Raw genomic sequence first — 21177 nt, 5'->3', positions numbered from 1 at the left:
CATTTCAGATACTTTACAGACACAAATCCCTAATTGATTTCATAATTATTTAAAAAGATATGAGACATGAGAATATGAGTAGCCGTGACAGATTGTAGCAATTAATAACAGAGCCATTTTTCCCCCGATATTGTGTCTACTATAGTGCTTTCAGGGAAATTAGTTCCCATTGTTTGTTTGGAGTTTTGTTGCACAATTCCTAATATGTTCCAATACATGTATTATAATAGACATAATTTATAGACACCAAAATAGACTTACTATCGTAACAATACTAGAGTCAATGAGATAAATATATACACAAAAAGATTCTTCATCACAAGCACTTAGTTAACTCACTAAATTAGAATTTTAGGAGGAACATTTGTTTTAAAAAGTTATTTAACTTCCTATGAACATTAATTTTTAAAAGCAAACAATAGGTTGATAGATGCCTGCTACAGAAAAGAAACAAAAATAGAATCTCCTGTACTTAAATATCCACATTAAAGTTATTTTTGCCGGGGAAAAATGTACACGTACATATTGTTAAACTGAAATCCATACCTTGATTATTGCTGCAGAACAACTGGCAACGTTTGTTTAGCAAATTTCATGCCAAGCTTCTGAAGTATGCACTCTACCCTTGTCCACACATAATTCAATATAAACACTTTTCTTCTGACAGACATTTTGAAAGATCAAAGTACAGAACAAAGGCAAAGAGTGACATGAAGCGCAAGTTCTGGACCATTGAGATGAATGGATGGATTAGCCAGAAAATTCACGATGACACCTCAGACCTGCAGAAGTGGTTCTGTTTATGTGATTATAATTTCAATGCTTAAGAGACCCAAACCTCTAAACAGCCATTTTCCTCTATGCTCCTTCAGGAAACTCTGCAATCTTTCAACAAGTCCATACATCAGTGCCAATCAGTGCAATTCACCTGACATCTCATTATAGGTTTTAAGTAACTGGATGTCATCAAAAGAGGACAAATAGTTCATTACACAAACCATTGTGGACCAAAGAGAACTCTTATGCAAAAAATGCATCAAACTAAATCCAGTATATTGCCAGCAAGGGCTAGATAAAAGTACAATAAAATAACCTTGTTGTAGAATATGCTCCTCATAGAGAGCACAATGATCCAAGTGCCTCACACCTACAATTTGCAGACTTACATTATAAGAAGCAGTGTTCAGCATGTGTGTGTGTGTGTGTGTGTATATGTATATATATACATATATATACATATATATATGCATATATAGTTGAAATAGAGAAAAAGATTAGGAATGAAGTTTTAACTACACAGACTTCTCTGATCTAGGAGTAGAAAAAAAGGAGAATGTTTGGGTTCACTAGCTGGAGTTCAGTGTTTTCAGCAATTTCCAGCCACCCTCTAAATTAATGTTTTCAGCAGTGTCGTATACCATCATGTTGATTTTAGAATATGGCAAAACATCAAAATCCTGGCCAATGTTACTCCTTTCACTGCTAGCCTGAAAGGATATGCAATTAATTATATCACAGATTTATGGGATTCTAACTAGAACCACACTGACAGGCTTGCTAGTGAGTACAGGAAGAAGGTAACGCACTTGGGGGCTGGAAGAACCTATAGGAACACATGCACAATGATTTGCAGGAATAAATTTACTTTCTTAATAACTTGTGCACCACCAGTCTGTTAAAATTCAGCCTCCCCACCCCCTTGGAGTATCATTATTTCCATTGACCAATTATATTTGTAGCTATGGAAAAAAAAGAGAGAGAGGCTGAAAAAAAGCAAGTCTTAAAAATCCTTTAAAAAAACAACAACAACAAAAAAAAAAAACACCTCTTCTTGAATATTCTTTGAACCTACAAAAAAAAATTATTGCATTGGCAGGTGGTGGAAAAGTTGACCTTATAATCCCTTCCTACCTGAGAGTGATTTAGAGATTCCCTATAAACCCTTTTTTTCCCTCCTGAGCAGCAGTTACACTGATGCAAACAATCCCACTTGGGGGCGGTGACAGAAACAGGCGCACTGAATGGCATACTTCCACAGTCTCTTCTTGATGGACCATGAAACACTTTTCAGAAGTTGTTCTGCATCATTCTGAAATGATGTTTAGAATAACAATGCTAGCTGTCTTGAGTCCCTTGGCTTCAGGTACAGCCTCCTTTTCTGCAAAATCCACAAAGTAGAAATTGGAGAAAATTTATTTGACACATAATGAGAAATGCCACTGAGAGAGTCAGTAAGTCAATAAAGACCAAAAGCTCAAGATAAAGTTTTCTCAAGATTTCTACATAAGGACACAAATTTACAAACATTTAAGTGAGAAGAAAAAGTATGAAAAACAGAAATGGAAAGGAAGAGAGATAAAAAAAAATGACTAGATCTAAAAGTGAACCGAGAGGTTCATTTTCAGAAACACAGAAGCATATTATGACAATATTTAAGTACTATTATAAAAAACAGACATAGGTTGTTAATTACTTTTTTTCTTTGAATTCACTAGAGGCTTTTACACTTTTTAAAAAATTTCAAAGCATAAAAACTTGTTTACACAAGCAGCATTTTACTCTTGTACTGTGACACTGAGACAGAACAGACTCAAAATTATTCATCAGCAACAACTCGGGATTTAATTTCATTTCTAATTTAGAAAAACAGAACTATAACATGATTCCTCCATTTCTTTATAGTTACAGGTACAAAAAGTTTAGGAATACCTTTCATTTTAAACACAGAAATGATACTGAAGTAGAACGAAGGGAAGAAAATTAAGAAAAGCCCTCATTGCATGGTATTTAAATAGTGTGAAAGCACTTAGCCAGGTGGTAGAGTTTCAAGGGCTGAAAAAATGGATTTAGTAGATTTTTAAACATTAGCAGATGGAATAAAAAATAATTTATAATCACTGTGTCTAAATACCAGTAAGGATTTTTGTCAGCAATGTATTTAAGGACAAGGCTGTGGCCATTATACCCCTTGCTCCTGCCCATGGCTGCTGTGGATGGCATTTTCCTTCTTAACTTGGCCGGTGGTTGTGGAAGAATTTCTGTACCCAGTTTTGCTGCCTTGAGTGTGTATGTGAAAGCTGGACATGTTTATTCTACTTCTCCAGCATAACCCAGTGGATCCTCGTGAAGCCCACACAGTGGAGAGGTGAATGTTTCAACCAGCACAGACCAGACGGCGTAGGAAAGGAATGGAATTGAACTGGTGACCTCTTCCCATAAAATTAATTTAAACTCTTTTTTTCCTCTCAGGAAATAAAGCACAGTTTAACAAAAGAACGTGTTTTGTTTTACAAACACTGAGTATATACGAAAGGCAAAGCTCTCATCGATGGAACTGCAGTCCAGAAACAGAACCCTGTGTTTGATATATGACCCATTTGATCTGTGGCATTAGTGACACTGCAGATCACTGGGTAGTCAGGGATACTTGGTTAACCCGATGGAAAACAAAAATCAAACTGGATCCCTACCTTGTGCTTCTCACAAAAAAATTCCAGGTGAATTAACAGGTAAAATGTAATTGGTAGCTTGAATTTTAGAAAAAAAAATGCAGGGGGATATGTTTATGGTGCTTCATAGGAAAGAACTTTTAAACAATACATAAAAGAGTGTTAACTATTAAACAAAAATAACAATAAATTTCAATCTATCAAACTTTAAAACTCCCATTATCAAAGGACAGTAAAAGAAAGCAAAAAAAAAAAAAAAAAAGGGATCTATGATCTGGGAAAGTTTACACAGGATTAGTATTAGAATATTTTAACAACTTCTATGAAGTCAACAAGAGATAGAAGCAATCCCAAAGAAAAATAGACAAAAGAGGTATTTCTCATAAAAAGAAACATTATTCTGGGGGAATAAAAACATAAAAATATACTCAAGCTCATGAGTATAACTAGGGAAGTGAAAATTAAGATCACATAAACATTGTCTAGATGACAAAAACTAAGAAATCTGAGCTGGTTGCGGTGTGGCGTAGGCCTCTATTCTCAGCAGCTCTGGAAGCTGGAGGATCGTGAGTTCAAAGTCAGTCTCAGCAAAAGCAAGGTGCTAAGCAACCCAGTGAGAGACCCTGTCTCTAAATAAAAAAAAATATATATAAAATAGGGCTAATGACGTGGCTCAGTAGTCAAGTACCGCTGAATTCAATCCCCAGTATCATGGCTCAGTAGTCAAGTACCGCTGAATTCAATCCCCAGTATCCTTCCCCCCCAAAAAATCTGAATATTATTTAAGAGTTGGTAAAGATGGAGCAACAGGAACTCTTGCACAATGGTAATGGTGTGGGGTATAAATTGGCTCCACCATTTAAAAAATAATTTGGAATTATTAAACTGAATATGTATCTACCCTATGACTCAGTAATTCCACTTCCAATATGCCTCAAGGGAAAACTCTATCTGTACCAGAAACACACAGAAGCATATTCAAAAGAGTATTGGCCTAATAGCAAAAAAACTAAAACAAGATGTAAACACCTGTTGAGGAAAAAACTAATATATAAGCCAATATGTTATATTCATTTCATCTGTAACTCTATTTGGAAGTTACTATTATCATTCACATGTTAAAGATTAGGAAGTGGAGTATTTTGTCCTAGGAAAAGGTTAGTTTTATTTGCTTCTGTATGAAAACAGACCTCAGAGTAGGGCATTTCATTGCTATTCATTCCTTTGATTGCATTTCCTCTTCCTAGACTAAGCATTCCTGGAGAAAGATCAAATAATCCTGCAGGGATTCAGCACAAATCCATGTGATAGTTACTTCTGTATTTCTGTTGACTAACTTCACACAATGCCAGGTGATCCTTCATCCCAGAAGGATGAATGGGTAAGGCACACACCACTTGATCACCAATGTCAGGAACTGCTCACAAGCATAGCTTTTTTGCCTGCTGATACTATGTTGGCCTCAGAATCCTTCTCAACACAATTTTTTTCCAATGCTTTTTTTTTCCTTTTTTAACTCTCTGTCCCATCTCTTAGTATCTATGACTTCACTTACACATTATTTTACAATCTCTCACCACTGTGTGACACTCTACTGCCATGGTATAGCATATTCTATTTTTTGCAGTTCATGAAGATAAATAAATTTCATCTCAGTCCCATTGCATTTTAAAAGAATCATCTAATATCATTCCAGCCCTGCTTATTTTTGTTAGTTTCTTTAAAGAATTAGCAATATCTATTTCCTCTCTTTGTTACCTATTCTTTCCTTCCTGTTTTCTCCTTAAGGGCTAGTAGGCAAATTCAAAGGCTAGTTTAGTCTTAATCTCATTTGTCTTCTCTGATGCAGCTGAAGATATAGACCAGGACTTATCATATTTTAATGTGAATCCCTGGGGATGTTGTTAAAATGCCAATTTAACTGTCTCAGGGCTTACTGAGGTGCTCAATTTCTAGAAAGCTTCCAGGTGATGCCCACACTGCTGATCCATGGACGACCCTCTGAGTAACATTGCTAAATACAACTCTCCATTTTTGAATCACCATCTCTTCTTTTTACTTCCAAAAAGTGAAGTGAAAAAAACTGATTATTTCCACATTTTTATTGCCCATTTTGTGCCCCCTTATTGATTTGTTTTCTTTTCCTTTATGCCTAATCTTTTCAAATTTCTGATATGAACACATATAATACTATTATTTTAGCACTTATGTGCCAGTCACTGTGCCATAGAGCTTCTATTATCTTAGTCCTTACAAGAACCCATGAGAAGTTTCAGTACCATTAAGAAACAAAAACAATGCACAACTAGTTTAGAGTAAAAATTCAGTCCCAAGGAATTTAATTAGAAAGACTGAGATTTCAACCTTGGCATCCTGCTTCACAATAGTTTTATTCCAGAAATCATGAGTAAGTCAGCTATGCCCACCTTGCACTCTAAGGTAAGTGGACAGAAGGTGTGGTAAAGATGGGGGAAAGGTTCCAGAAAGAGGGCTTATGAACCATTGCAGGAAATGAGATAGATGAGGTAGAAGAACGAGTGGATTGCTATTGCAAAATAATCTGATAAAGTCCAACTACTCAAAATAAAATTTCTGAGGCTGAGTAAAAGTTGAAAAGTTTAGGAAAAGTTGGACTGAGACATGATAAGGCATTTTGCCAGGTGTTTTAGCCAACTTTTTCATCTCTGTGACCAAAAGACCTAACAAGAAGTACATAGAGGAAGAAATGCTTATTTTGGCTTATCGTTTCAGAGGTTCAGTCCAAGGTTAGCCCACTCCATAGCTCTGGGCCCAGAGTTAGGCAGAACATCATGACGGAAGGAAGTAGTGGAAGAAAACAGCTCAGGACATGGCAACCAGAAAGACGAGAAGAGAGCTTCGCTCGCCAGGAACAAATTATAAACCCAAAGACACAAGCCCAGTTACCTGTCTCCTCCAGCCACACCCTACCTGACTGCAGTTACCACCCAGTTAATCCATAGGTCCACCGATTAGGTTAAAGCTATCACTATTTAATCATTTCACCTCTGACACTTTTTGCATTGTCTCACACATGACCTTTGGGGATATTTCCTATCTGAACTGGGACACCAGGGAAATCTCTGAATGGACTGATCCAGTGTGCTGCCCTTTGAATACAAATGCAAAAAAAGTCATATTCTCAGAACTGGGATCAGCCACACAGGAGACACCTGGTAATGTTACCTTTTGCCTATATTTATTCCTTCCTCAATGTTCAGTCCACTGGTCTTCTTTAATTAACCCTCATAACACTGCACTTCTGAGGGGCAAATTAGAAGCAGAAAACGTTTCCATTTTGTAAATAGGAAGCAGATGCAGTGACTTAGTGGCACTTAGTGAATCAATAACAGAACTTCAAAATCAAGCCTAACTCAGACCCTACTGATTTATCTACACAGCACAGTACCAAATGCAAACCCCAAAACATAGCACAACAAATGATGACTTCTGTCTTAAGAAAACATACAAAGGGAAACTCTTCAAAATTCTTTTTCTTTTTCTTTTCTTTCTTTCTTTTTTTCTTTTTTTTTTTTTTTGCTAATTTAGAACGAATTCTACAAAAATGGGCAAAAATTGGCCAGTTCTTCTTCTAAGATCAATAATTAATAAATTTCTTCAAGAACATAAAATTATTTAGAAGTTTGCCCATTAATCCTCACAATCATCTTTAGAAGTAATCTGAGATCAGAGACTAAGAAGTTACAAAAGATATGTACCTCAATTGAAATGAAGAATAAAGTAAAGAAGGAAATTATATGAAAATCCACTGTGGCTAAAATAAAAGCCATGGATTAAAGGTTCTAAGAAAAACCACCTAATTAAATCCTATCCTTCCTTAAAAGAGATAAATAGAATTAATTATAATTAATGGTTGTAATTACTTTCATAATGTGCTTTTCTTGTCATAAACATTCTTTAATCAATCCAAAATGCAAAATTGCTTATTAGTGAGTTTACCACTTTAATATGTTTTATCAACACATGTCTAAAACTGGCACCTCTAGGTACTTGAATCAATCTGGGATAATTTTTTTTTCCTCATAAATTCAACACTTTTGCTAATTGTCAGGCATAAATTCTTACTAGAAGGGAGATACAAACTAAACATAACAAAGCATATTTTCTGACCTTTAAAAAATGAGCCAAAACTTTTATTATTCAGGATTGCTCTACCTTCAAATACAATTCATGAATAATTCTTGCTAAGAGGTAGACAGTATAAAAGCCAGGATATGAAATTTAAGCAGGGCTGTGTGTGTAGCTCAGTGGTAGAGGGCTTGCCTAGCATGAGTGAGTTCCTGGGTTCCATCCCCAGCACCTCAAAAGGAGGGGCAGGGAGAAAGGAAAAAAATAGAAAAAAAAATCCCCAGCATGATTAGTTGATGTGTAATGTGAATAAGGGTTATAATGTGAATAAAGGTTATAAGAAAAAAGACTTTTGCTCACCTTTTGAAATCTCTACTTGTATGCTTAACATTTGCACTCATAATAATGCCAAACTATTTATGTCTGTATAACCTATGCCTATTTATTGCTTTTCATGCCTTTATGAATCTTAAATCTCCACATTCCCCAGTGTTTAAAATTGTTATCATGATTTTGATGACTGGGTCATCCAAATTACCAAGAAACTTGTGTTTCTAAGTTATCAAGATTGATATTTTTATAAAAAGTTAAGGTTCGTCTACATACATAATATACATATACCATTCCCCTCCATCACAGATGTATAATAAACTAGGTTTACAACACATAAGCATCACAGATTTCTATCCCGTGACAATAGAATCCTTCAGTGTCTGCAGTCATATAGTGAAATTTGGAAATGAGGACTGAAACATGATAAATGCTGAGAGTCCACATGGTCAAGTATGAAATGTTAGATCATTTGCAGCCTAACAGCTCATTCTGTTCTCCCAGAAACAATTCATAATCAGTGAGGAGAGCTACGACTCCCAGGAGAAATGCAGAATTCGCTGGTGCTCCACTTGCTTCCCCAAGGCACCTCCTTAGGAGCAGAGAAAGCTCTAAGTCAGCCCTGAGATGGTGGCCCACGCTGAGTCAGCACTTGTCCTTGAACCAAGAAATTCCAGAAGGGTGGGGAGCTGGCAAGGAGAGAAAGGAAGAAATACAGAGGACTAGGAGGAAAATAGCATATCATGTACTGACGGTAGGTCTCCTGAGTACATCAGTAATAAATTGGCTTTCCACCAAAATGTTTTTCTCTCTCTCTCCCCCTGCAATAAAGGAAACAGTACATTAAAGTGTTTTGTGGACTATGGACAATTTGGAAAATTACACATTTGCAACAGTATTGCTGTATGAATTAAAGCTAAGGTCTTTTCCTTAAACAGAAGTAGTATTAAACATACAGTCAACAGAAATCTAATCCTCAGTAAAATTTTATACCTATTGAGTCAGTCAGTGTTTCTAAAATAAGAGAAATGAATGTTTCGTTTGGTTTCCCTGGTGTAATATAACTAAATGTCACTGTTTACCAAATACACGAAATGAGAATGTTTAAATTAAAAATTTAATTTTAAAGTTTAAGTTCTTCCTGGGGCAGGGGCAGAAATGCTACCCAAAGGAGAAACAAGCATTCAATGGTGGAGATGTTAAAGAGACAGAAAGCTCTGGTGTGGGTAACCTCAGGAGAGAGGAAGTGGGTGAGGGAGCAGGTGCCATCCACTCTCACTTACGTGTGCACTGCTTGAGATACCGTTTCTCTCCTTGCTAGGCTGTACCAGAGAAAGGAATAAACCTCTCCAGCTTTTAGAAACTTTAGTATATTTTATGAAATACACTATTGTTCAAGGCTAGAAAGTACGGAGACAAAAAACAAAACAAAACAAAAATACAGCTGGGCAGGGGGGACCAAAATTTGCTAACTAAAACACTTCCTTATAATTCTCAGAAGATGAGAAACACCATTCTACTCTAGGAAACAGGCTATTTTGGAATAAACTTAATGAACTGAAAATTTGCCTGTAACTGTGGCATGTTACAAAACTGATACCAGAGGAGGATAATTCTTCTGCCACATTTCCAGTGTGAGAGTCAAACTGTCCCTCAAGAATAATGGACAGCCAGGCATGGTGAAGCATGCCTGGGATCCCAGCGACTGGGGAGACTGAGGAAGGATTGCAAGTTCAAGGCCAGCCTGAGCAATTAGGGAGACCCTCAGCAATTTACTGAGACCCTGCTTCAAAAAAAAAAAAAAAAAAAAAAGACTGGGGATGTAGCTTAGTGGTAGAGCACCGCTGGGTTCAATCCTCAGTACTTGCTCCTCCAACACTGGACAAAGAAATGATGTATTGTGAGAGTAAATAAGCATGAAGAAATTGTTGCAGCCCTTGAAAAGTAAACATCTACTAGTATACAAGACAAATGAATAAAAACTGTCAGAAATAAATAGTAATAACTTTGAAATGAGTGCCATCAAAAGTACTATAGGGCCTAAAGGAAAGAGAAATTATTCTTTGAAGGTAGAAATGGAAATCTTCAAAAAGGAGATGATACTGAAGTAGCCTTTAGAAGATATAAAGAGTGTATTAGGTTAAAGTGATAGTAAAAGAACAGGCATTGGATAGAAGGACGGTGTGGGAAATAGTGACTCTTAAGTTTGTTTTCTTTTCACAGCAAATGAGGAGCCTCTGGAAACTTTTCATGAAAGAGGGATGTTTTAGGAAGTGTAGGAAAGAAGATTAAAGCAAGGATAACAAGTTGTGAGGTTGATATGTGTCTAGAGCAGAGAAAATAAAGTAAGACAAAGGTACTAAAAATATTACCAATGGTGGTAGGGATAAAATGCTGAAATATGAAAGGAAAGAGGAACTTCAAAAGGCCACTTGTGTAAATGAGTAAAATGAGGGTGTACAGCAAGTCTTCTTGGTGAGAGAGATGATGAGTTTTTGGTTTTCTTTTACTTTTTGTTTTGTTTTTTTTTTGGGGGGGGGGTGTTTTCGTTTTTTTGTTTTGTTTTGTTTTGTTTTCCACAAATGTTGAAAAGAAATTGAAAATGTAGGACTATAGATAGGTCAGGAGGTTAGGACTGAAGACTAGTCCCTAAACTAGAACCCTAGTCAAATCCAAAAATTTATAAGGATTTTCTTAAAACAATCTAGAAAAGGCAGAGCAGAGGACCAAGAAGTAAGGAGTTGAGAGGGGACTGTGGACTGAGGGGGGGACAAGGCAGGAGGAGGAAGTGCTGCCAGCAGGTGCCTCAACAGGAGAGAAAATGGGTTTAGGTAAGTATTTTCAGGTGTGGGAAGGAGATCCATTGGAGACAGAAAGCGATTTCTGGGAAGTATGGCTACATGGAGGGTCATTGCACTGTTGAGTCGACTTTAGTGCAATTTTGGAAATTTCCTTAAGTTTAAGAAAAAAAAATGAATTGTAAGTTCAAGGCATGAAATGAAAGTTGAGGAAATGCAAGTGAAAGGAAGAAGGGAAGTAGAATGGTAGTTTGGGAAAATATCCTTCCTTCTCTCTTTGTCACCCCAATTTATAAGCAGCCATTAACAATGCCAAAATTAACAGGGCAGGTTGGGGCACAAACTGTTGTGGGCTCAAATATCAACCTTGAAATGTATTTGATATTGTCTTTGGGCAAATCACTTAGTCAGTATTCAAGAAATCCCAAATTATGTGATGGCTACCTTTATATGCGTTATTTCATTTAATTTTCATGACATTCTTACAACATGGTTATTTTATCTCAGTTTTCCAGTTTCAGAAGGATTAGTGATGATACCAGTATCTAAAAGATAGCTGGTAAATGTAAACCCAGAAGCCCAACGCAGGTCTGTTGATAACCGAACCTGTGTTCTTAATTACTAAATGAACTTGAGAGGGTATACCTGACAGTATAACTTACTACACCTCGACTTCAGTCAGCTTCCTGAGCACAGAGACTTGACTATCTCCTAGATCTTTGCTTCTACGCTTCTTATTTAGCATATACCCAAACCACAGCTATTTCAAAGTTAAACTCAAATGCCTCCAAGAGCCAAATAGGTAACACATGAATTTAGGGGGCTGAAGAGCCACCTAACTCTGAGATAGGGCTCAAGGAATACTCACCACCTAGTAGCAGTCAATGGTTGCCATGTGTAAAGCAAATCTATGTTCACAGATCTTCAATTTTTCAAAAGTGGATTAATACAAAGATATATATTCTGATAATTATTCCAAAGTGTTCTAAGATGACTATGTAGGGTAAGCAAAATATACAAGTCCTTTCAGCTGGGTCAAAACCCTACATGAGTGCCCAAAGTTCAATTTTACAATACTAGTAGCTAAGAGAACAATGCTATTTGCATTTCTCACAATTTCTGGTTGATGGAAAATGTCTGTATCTGAAACAGTAAGCCTTAAGAAGTACCTTGCATGACCTGATGAAGACGCATTCTGTGTTGAGGTCAGCTTAATAGCCTCCAGTGATTAACTGGTGTTACTGGAAATATGACCAACACCAGTATAGTGCTTCATACATGCCAGCTAATGTTCTAAGTGCTTTGCATATAGCTCTTAATCATCCTAAGATCTATAAGAAATGGGTGCATTTGTTATTCACAATTATGTGAAAGAAACCTGAAGCACAGAAAGGTTAAATAACTTGCTCAGGGTCAGAAAGCTAGTAATCTAGGATATGAAGACAATTTAGCAGTTTTCACAAATGTGTTAAGTCCATATTATTTTAATGTGTTACTTAAATATTTTGGCATTCATGAATGTAAATATATATATGAATATGCATTTGAGAGATAACCATTTATTCAAAGATATATAGATTATCTCAATTATTTTACAACCAATGTCAGCTTACATAAAACAAGAAACACAAAATATTAAGGCTTTTGAAAGTACTTTTAAGTATCCTACCAATTATTAACTACTACCTCAGTGTAGCCACACTTAACAAGCTGAAAACTATGTATACATTTAAAGAAAAAAAAATGGAGCTTTTTCTTCTACTGCCTACATCAGTGGACTCAATACATTATTTCCTATTCGTCAAGTGCAGGTGAAATTCAGTTGCAAGCATATCTGTTGACTACCACCTAATTTCTTCCACATTTACTTCAGCCCGTCTCCAATCCATTCTCCATAGAGCAACCAGAATTATCTTTTCAAAAGCTCAATCAGAGGATGTCACTGTTTTTCTTTTGCCCATTAAAGCCATTACGACACCTAGAAACAGATCCAAGCTCTTCACAAAGACCAATTGGTCCTCATTCACAGTGAGAGACCTTGACATCTGTTCATTTCTCACAACTCCAGGTCTTCCCTGACTCAGGAACTGTGTTCCACTTTCTAAAGAACTCCTTGCCCAATTCTTTATGTGGTGGGGTTACCAAAAGTAGCACACCCCCCGCACCCAAGCATTTTCCTAATTCCCCAGCCTCAAGTCAGCTAGGAGTTCCATGTCCTGTCCTTTTTCTTCTTTTAACTGATTTCAATCCATAATTACATATTACTTTTTGTTTATATGTTGATTTTTCTACCTCCTGCACTGATTATAATTTCACAAAGGCATAAACTGTGCTGTGCTCTCACTGTTGTATAGGTGGAAACAAACCATGTCCAGCACACAATTAGCCTGCAGTCACAGTTTAGTGAGAAAAAGAAAGAAGGGGGAAGGGAGAGATGGGAAGGAGAAAAATAAAGGGAGAAAAAAATTAACCATTAAGTTCACCCAAATTCAGTTTTTTTAAATCACTGGATTGTGTGTTCACACATTTCTCATTATTTCTTACTATTCGCATTTTTAAACTTATGCTTCTTTGTCATATATATATAGACATATAGAAAGAATTTCAGAACCAAAGCAAAGATATAGTGAGAGTCCAAATCTGTTTCAGATGTCTACATTGAAATCAACTTCTATAAATTCTATATCATCTTATAAGATCTCAAAATGATATAATTTTAAAGTTTTTTTTTTAAATTAAGTAACAATAGAGAAAACGCCACTGATAATGGGGATGAGAGAAGACCAGTTATTTCATAAAATGATCATTTAATACTAATTAGTTTTCCTCTTCAACCACTATTTATTGGTTTCTACTGTAAAATAATAATAATAAAAGAATAACCAAAAACCAAACCAAGATGTTTAAGTCTTAAAAATTGTTAAAAGCCAGCAGCTCAGGAGGCTAAGGCAGGAGGATGGCAGGAGGATGGCGAGTTAAAGCCAGCCTCAGCAACTGTAAGGTTTTAAGCAACTCAGTAGGACCTGTCTCTAAATAAAATACAAAATAGGGCTGGGGATGTGGCCCAGTGGTTGAGTGTCCCTGAGTTAACTCCCCGATGTTAAAAAAAAAAAAAAAAAATCTTACAGATTTTTAAGTCCTGTGTTCCTAATTATTCATACCTTAAGAACTCTGGAATTATATTTGTCTTTGGCATAGCCCAGTTCTTCCAATGTACTCTTATAAACTTAAAGAGATTCGGGGATTCTTGTCACAATCTCCTGAGCGACAGCCCTTTCCTATGCAAATGCTGGTTTTATTCTTTGATTCATTCTTAGGAGTTCCTAAAGGAAGGTCCTCAGACGTGCAGGTCCTCAGGACAAACCCCTGGAATGGGACAGTTAATCTGAAGCATTCTGGCTTTTCTGATGTTTGTGAGTTACTGCACTTTGCTCTGAAAAGGTAAAATTTCTGGGATGACATGTCTCTCAAATAAAAACATATGTGCTGCCCTCTAGAGACTACAAGGAATATTGACTCAACCAGATAACACCAAAAAGGAAAAAGAAAGCAGAACCTGCTGATCCTCACTGTTTGGTTGGCCTAAATATCACATTTGGTGTCAGGCTTCAGATTTTTTTTTTTAATATTTATTTTTTAGTTGTGGTTGAACCCAATATCTTTATTTATTTATTTTTATGTGGTGCTGGAAATCGAAAGGCTTTAGATTTTTAAAGTAAATAAACTTCACAGGGGGAAAATTAATTTTATTCTAATAACGATTGTCTGAAAAACAATTCTGTATCATTATTTTTTCTTTTCTAGTTTTTATGTGCATTTTTAAACAACTCTGTTTAGGTATGCTTATGTACTATAAATTTAGTCATTTAAAAAAATTCCATTTTAAATTTGTCAAAACATTTTAGTAGAGATGATGTGACATACACCCTTTGCTAAAAACGAAGATCTCCTCCAGAACCGAGATTCTCAGGAGGTTAGAACAGGGACTCAGTCTTTTGGAATGGGAAACTGGCTCTCAAACTTACTGTTACTCGAGAAAGGAACGTAGTTTTTCTGTACCTCAGTTTCCTCATGGAAGAATGGAGATAATAAAAGTTTTTATTTCATGTGCAAGTGGTGAGAAGTATGCTTGGAACGTAGCCCACAGTGACTGTACTGCAATCAATAGGATCTGAAAGTTATTTTACCATGGATAATTATCATCATTTCTACTTGAAAATAAAGAATGGGTTTGTGATTGATCATAGAAAAACAGCTGAAAATAAGCAGACTGGAGATTTTTAATCATCAATTTAAAATTATTTGTATCACACGCTTTGTGGATCATCAAGGATGTCTGTGGTCCAGTTCACTTATAAGGGTAAGGACCAAACCAGGCAGAATTCAAAAGCTGGTCTCGAAGAAATAAGTCACATCAGAGCTTTTGTGTCACAAATGTGCTGACTCTCTAAAGCTTTCTGCATTGCCTGCTTTGGGTCCTTCTGAAGAGTATTTCCCTCACCATCCAAATGAGGAACTGCTCATCTCACTGAGGTCAGATTATGGGATCACAGCAAGGTGGAAGTGGAATATATTTGCGTCTAGATAGGTCAAATCAAACAAATCAAATGAGACAAGAAAGCAAAGATGGGTATTCATAGTTTTGATTAGGCCTCATTATTTTCTAAGCAATTTAGGCTTTAAAGCATTATTAATTTAGGAACAGTGTATATCTTTGTGAATCAAAACCAGTGGAGAGTTAAACCACTATAATTAATACAGCCAGGCCTGCTGACTCACCTCCACTAAACACAGTCTCTAAAAGCCAAATCCGCACATTAATTGCGATTAATGCTTCTCTCCTCTTTCAAGCACCATGGAGCAGTTTTATAAACACCAAAGTGTGTTAATTTAAACAAAATATAAGAAACCATTTTTTTTCTAGGTGGTAAAGCTGGGTCTACATATTTTCATTATTGCATAATGGTTACCTTTAGCCCATAAACCTCAAGGTCACACTAAGGTCACAATGAAGTGGCAAATGTAATAAATGAGAAGGAAAGTAACTAGAGAACATATTTAAAATGACTTTTTCTAGCTAGGTAAATAAATGTTCTTTTAGTATAGCTCATTGAGTAGGGCCGACTTAAAATAGCATCTCTACTTAAATCGTTCATCTACATCCATGGTAAAAATTTTTTAAATTTCTTTTTAGTGTTTATTTTCTCCTCCTAAAACACACATGCTAGAATTTGCTCTGTCCCAAATGGTGAGACTGAATACAAAGGCAAAGCCATCCTTGGCTTAGAATGTGCAGACACTAACATTCAAATAAAAGAACGCAAAACAAGTACTATTTAGATTGTGAAGACAACATTAAAATAAACAAAGAAGAACAAAAAGGATAAATCCAGGCTCTTTGTGCTGCTAAAATCCACATCCCTTATATGTACATGGGGTGGTAGTAATCTAACAGCAGGAGTTCATAATTTTAAAAAGCTGTGTACCTGCTACTTTCTATGAAACAAAGGCACAAGCTTGCTCAGGCAGAAAACTTGAGATCTTTCTGATCCAAATGTGTTGGTCACATGGTGATACGGCCCAGTCCTTCTGCTGTGTTTTTCATTTATATGCTGTTGATACCCAAGGTACAGCAAATAATGTCATCAATTTCCTTCAATTACCTCATAAAGGATTCATTTGCACTCGGGGAATAAAAAGGTTGCGACAGTAGCTTTAGGATCACTCAGCAGCAAGAATCGGCATTAATAACTATCCTCAGAGGCACAGAGGGAGGGAAGAAAGCCATTTACTTAACATTCTTTAATTCTTTGTGGTATAACAAGACTATGTCATGATTTAGAGCTGAAAAGCACAGTTGTTTTGCTCACAAGAAAAGTCTTTCATAGCTTACACATTTTTGTGACGCTTGGAGTTATAAGATCTGAAGCTGCCTTTTACATGGTATCCCCCTGCTGAAAGCTCTCAGCCTTCAGAGTCAAACAGAAAAAGAAAAAGGAAAAAAAATCCGAACATTACTTTACTCCCGAGACATCAAATATCCCAGGTCTTATTGGTGTATAAAAAAATTTCTTTGTACAATACTTAGATACTGCTGAAGAAAATAACTTTTGTATGCCTCTATCGTCATGTAGGGTCATGTATAGCTAATGAAGCATTCTTCCTTTGGTTTGATTACATAAAGAGTTGGTTTTGTAATATAATAGCACGTGAAGGTCAGTATGGTTATGAAAGAAACCTTAGATGCTATGACAAATCCAATAACTATCAGGGTATTTGTTCATAAAAGCAGAGCATTTCTCAAAATATTTTGCTGATTTGTTAAGGTATAGGGAGGCATTCACTGGCTTCAGGGCTGACCTGTAAGACCCTATATAGTAAGACTGACAGCAGAATTTCTTAAAAGGTACGGATTTGTATTTTAGAGTAAAGAGACAAAAACAGGGATCATAAAGTTGAAGTGCACAAGTATCTAAACCAAAGGGGAAAAGACACAAAGATCAGGAGTTCCTAATCTGTACCACCCAGCTTCACCAACTGTGGGACAGCAATGCTGAATCACTCTCCATATGGTATTTCAAAGTCCTGTTTCAGGCCATTTCCCCCCAGTCTAGCATGCCAACCATCTTCACAAAAAGAGACTTGACTTTCACTTTTGTGTCCCTTTTGAGTATTTAAAAGAGGGAGCGATTCACATCTTAGAAAGTAGGAATCTTTGAAGTGAAATTTCCTGAAACTTTAAAGGTACCAGACTCTCCTACAACAAAAGTAGGACTGCACTGCCCTCCAGAGGGGACTTCTTGGCAAATACATTCCCTCAATTAATGAAATTGGGAACTAAGCAGCTATGTTACAGTAATCTTCATTGCAATTTATTCCTTCCACCTCAAATACGTTTTAAAATAGACACCTACAAATCAGTGGCAACCTACTGTTTCCCTCTAGAGTATTCAATTGTCTCAGCTTTCCTATCTTACCTCATTCTTTTTTGTCCTACTCAAAAGTAATATTTGCTACAGCGATTGCTCGTTGTGAAATATTAATTATTTTGGTTGGAGGGTGTACTTACTTATGTGCATTTTTCAGAGAAATCAGACTAAACCGATAGCCTAAGGAAACCTTAACAAAGCTGAGGATCCTCGGAGATGACTTACAGGCACACGAAGGAACAGATAAGAAATCGAATATTTTACTGCTTAATTATGTTGTCATCACCTCACTGAAACTTGAAGGGTGCCCACAGCTATTGTGAGAAAAAATACAAATTTATTTTGAACTTTTTTCTTCTTGAGCTTTTGTTTTCCACAGCTGTGTAAAATCTGCTGTCCCATCTCACATATTATCTAAATAGGAGGTGGTTTTTGGATTCTCACTTTGTATTTATTTACTATATCAGTTCAAAATTTTTGAGACTTAAGACAAAGCTAATAATTTCTTGATAAAATTGTAATAACCTGTGCGCCTATATGAATGAAGAAAAACACAAAACTGAAAAGAATTTACATGGTAAAGTTAAACTTTAACAAATATTTATGTAGGGTTTTGCAAATATGAACACATTTCATTACCATAACATCTATGATATATGTATTGTTTTTATCCACGCCTTCTACAGATGAAACACAGAGGTTAACTCAAATTGTATAGCTGGGATGTGACAGGGTTGAGATTCAAACTCAAACAGACTGGTCAATTAACTAAAAAAAGGGATTACAAAATGTATTTCAGGTTGCACTCAGAAAACAATATTCTTGCACCAAGCCCAGGCCAGCCAGTTAGCTGGCGGCTGGGTTCAGAAACTAGAAGGCCCCTGGGAAAGCTGTCGGTAACTACAAAGCTAATGTGGTCAATGCTCAGTGTCGTTATGGGGATTAACGGGGGTCACAGCTTCATGGCAGCACCTGCATAGCTATGACATAAGCTTATATCTGACATAAATCATATCCCCTCTGTTTTGAAAGCAAATAATAAAATAGTTGTTCCATGTCTCTTGACCTTTACTTTGTGAAACTTGGATTTTCCCCTTATTGCTACAGAATGTACTAACCATCCCAGAGAAACAGACTTAGAAACTCCTAAACAGAACACGTATAAATGTCTACCTCCTCATTTCCAAAGTGATTTGCATCTTAAACATCACTGACATATTATTAAGTTTTAAAGTAGCTTAAAATGAGGAAAGGAAGGATGAGAAGGAAGGAAATTAAGAAAGAAAGATGGCTAAAAGAGGATATTAAAATGCTAGCCTTGACAAAGATACATGATCTACCAGCTGGTGATAAAGGGAAATCAGATGGACATTGCCACAAACAGTTGCTACATGATGCTTTGCACAAATGTCAGTAAACCTGGTGTACAGTGAGCTTCTGAATTTATCTTTTGCATAGAATCTAAATACTTAAAATGGCCGCTTCCCCCAAACCATTGCTTTTCAAAACTTAGCATTAACATTACATAAAATTCAGTGAAATAAAGTTGCCAGAACTTGAATTTTTTTTTTAAGAAATAAGACAAGGTGGATAATTACCCTTAAGACATTGAATTAAACATATGTAAAATAATTCTGACATTCACACATTCAATTTTCTATAAAGAAAAAAATGCACTGTAAAAGATATTAGATAGGAAAAATAAGAAAGCCCTCTGGAAACCTATTGAATTAACATTACCACATTTATGTAATACTAATGTCATAAAGACCAGAGCTAGTGGCCAGGAAGCATACCCAACGAGAATACCGTTTAAGACTGAGGTAGTACCTAACCCTCACGTGGAGTCCCATGCTGTGGCTTCAAGGGGAAAGACTAAGCAAGGGACACTGGCTGTTAATACAGAATAGCTACTTAGTTGCTTGAATAAAGGATCTTTTAAAACACTCTTTCACAGAAAACCTAAGTATTCTTTTTTAAAATATTAAATAATACTTTTTATTTAAATATGCACAAGGCAAATCTATGAGATTGATATTAAAACATGGCATATAATTTTTAAAAATTTTAATGTTATTTGTTCTTTTAGATATACATACAGTAGAATGTATTCTGGCATATTATGCATCGATGAAACCCTAAATATTCTACCTAGAAAGATATATTTTATCTTTTGCATAGTGATATTTCTATTGGTACAAAAAGTGAAACCCAACAACACATTTTTTGGTTTAGGAAATTTGTTATGAAAAGTTCAGCTAATACACACAATGTTAGTGTACTTATCAAGAAATTACATAAAAATATTTAATATTATGAAAAGTACAAAATTACTAATATAATGAATAGTGACTCTGTTCCCTAATTCAAGGTTTAACATGCGAATATGAGAGTAAACATAAACAAAGTCACTATTTTTAAGAACTTACATTAAACTAGGGAGAAATTAAAAATAAATTAATAAAACCATATAAGATTTTAGCTGCAAATTAGTGCTACAGATAAAAAAAAGTCCAGCAATGAGGAGAGGCAGTACTGTGTGTGCCCCTGCTGATACTCCTGTACATGAGGTCGCCTGGTAAGGTGTCACTGATAAGATGAAAGAACTGGTCCCTTATGTAGGAGAAAACAGTTCTGGGCTGAGGCAACAGAAAGTGGAAAGGTTCTTGACTAGGTAAGGCATAGCATGCAGTGCTTTGTGGACCTCAGTAAGGTCTGGATTTTTCCCTGAGAGAGGAAGTCATTGGGAAGCCAATGTGAGAAATGCATTTCCTAATTTTGGGGAAATATGACTGTACTTAAGTTATAGGAAGAATTTATATGAAAAAATGGTCAAAACTTGGAACTTGAACCAAGACATGGGTTAAAATAATTTCTATTATACTTTATCATATCTATAGGACCCTATCCCAACTAATGAATTTCTCAACCTTCCTTTCAATGGTTATCATTCCTGCAATGTAGTATTATTGAGAAGAATAAATAATACAAATAATGCCTGAGAGCCTCGATTACAGTAAGCGCTTTTGAAGAGTAGCTGTTGCTTTAATGGCATTGTATGATGCTGCAAAATGTGACTTCAGGCAGAAAAAAAAACACACAACTTTTCAAAGGGCTGAAGAGAAGGGGAAAAAGTTAATATTTAGCTTTTGAATCCTGAAAGATATTAAGTGACTCTTGAGCTCTAAATAAATCTCCAAAAAGATGCCAATAAGAACCGTATATCAGAATAACAAACATTTTTTAACTTTATTTTATTTTAATTATTTATACGTGGTGCTGAGGATCGAACCCAGGGCCTCACATGTGCGAAGCAAGCACTCTACCGCTGAGCTATAACCCCAGCCTAACAAACGTTTAATTTCATAAGAGAACTTGGTATACGATACAAATGCCTAATTAAGATAATTAAATTATGACCCCTCCACTACACTCAATGAATTAAAATAGACATACAGCATGATAGAACTTCTATATTTTTTAGTACATATCTAACTGAATACTCCCCAAACCTATGAGTATGACAGTAAATTCATTTTTGAAAGAGAAACAGATTCAGAGAAT

At 35.9% G+C, this 21177-nt stretch overlaps 1 protein-coding gene across 1 annotated transcript in view; it reads right to left on the bottom strand.

Annotated features, from left to right (window-relative positions):
• Positions 1 to 21177, bottom strand: part of Hdac9 (histone deacetylase 9) — a 658195-nt gene that overhangs the window by 580623 nt on the left and 56395 nt on the right. The gene's annotated exons all lie outside the window — the stretch shown is intronic.

The sequence above is a fragment of the Callospermophilus lateralis genome, chromosome 1 (assembly GCF_048772815.1).
Source record: "Callospermophilus lateralis isolate mCalLat2 chromosome 1, mCalLat2.hap1, whole genome shotgun sequence".
In the NCBI taxonomy this organism is placed as follows: Eukaryota; Metazoa; Chordata; class Mammalia; order Rodentia; family Sciuridae; genus Callospermophilus; species Callospermophilus lateralis.
Note: the sequence above shows the minus strand (reverse complement) of the source record. Positions and strands in the feature narration are given on the sequence as shown.